General features: G+C 37.0%; 1 protein-coding gene across 7 annotated transcripts in view; it reads right to left on the minus strand.

The window, feature by feature from the left end:
- Window positions 1-1,077, minus strand: part of Ypel5 (yippee like 5) — a 16,978-nt gene that overhangs the window by 5,466 nt on the left and 10,435 nt on the right. The window lies entirely within an intron of this gene.

Here is a 1,077-nt window from a genome sequence, read left to right on the forward strand (position 1 = left end):
AAAAAAAAAACAAAAAAAAAAACGAAACAAAAAACCCACACAAACAAAAACAAAACCACCCACACACCAAGAGGGAGCCTATGCACATAGGCCTATGGTTACTGAGTTTACTGGCCACTGTATAGGAACAACAGCACTATCTTTACTCAGTAAGTCTGTGTCTAAAATTCATGGAGCACTTATTTTAAATTTCCAATTCTGGGAGGTTTCACCTTCCCCACTTTTCACCCAAACAAGTTAACAGGTCAAAGGTTGCAGTTGTTACAGAATAGGAGCGGAATGCAGTTCAATAAACTCGAGACAAAGTTCTTCCATTAGCCTTCACTGCTTCTCCCAAAGAAAGGGGCAGAGTGTCAACTGAGCTAGCTTAAGAAGGCTAGAGCAACCAGGACAGAAAAACAAGAAAACAAGACTTTCCAGAGATTATGCAACCTAGCCTCAAGAAATTTTACTGATAACTGATTAGATAAATTACAGAAGTACTAAAATGCTCACCTAACAAAGTTTTGAAACATGTTTCTGAAACCAGGATAACTCACACTTTATTATTTTAAGGGTTACAAGAGGCAACAGATTCAACCCTTGTTTCTACTGAAGCATTTTTCAAACCTCTAGATATACTCAAAGAATACACCAAAGGTTTCATTTTCAAGTGTTTCTGTACATTATCAGTTCCTGTTTCAAATGTTTCATAACATGTTAAATTGGTGAACAGAGCGGATACAGATATGCTTTTGAGGTGTTGGAGGAGGGGAATCCAGACTGTAATCTGTAGTACTTTTATGACCAATTAATAAGGAAACTATTTCTTCTTAGATTTCTGAACTTTTCCAGCCTTTAGGCAATTGCCCTTAGGCAATCCTAATGTCAATAAGAGTCATTCTGAAGGGAGGAAGAACACAGGAGAGGGAAGTAAGATGAATTAAGATGAATGGATACAAACCAAGTAAACATGTTTGAAATATCACAATGAAATCCATCTATAACCAAAAATATTAAAAAGGGGAAACTAAGGCTAGGCTTGGTGGTGCATGCCTTTAATTTCAGTACAGCCAAGGCTACATCAAAAGACTGTCT

The sequence above is a fragment of the Mastomys coucha genome, unplaced genomic scaffold, assembly GCF_008632895.1.
Source record: "Mastomys coucha isolate ucsf_1 unplaced genomic scaffold, UCSF_Mcou_1 pScaffold6, whole genome shotgun sequence".
In the NCBI taxonomy this organism is placed as follows: domain Eukaryota; kingdom Metazoa; phylum Chordata; class Mammalia; order Rodentia; family Muridae; genus Mastomys; species Mastomys coucha.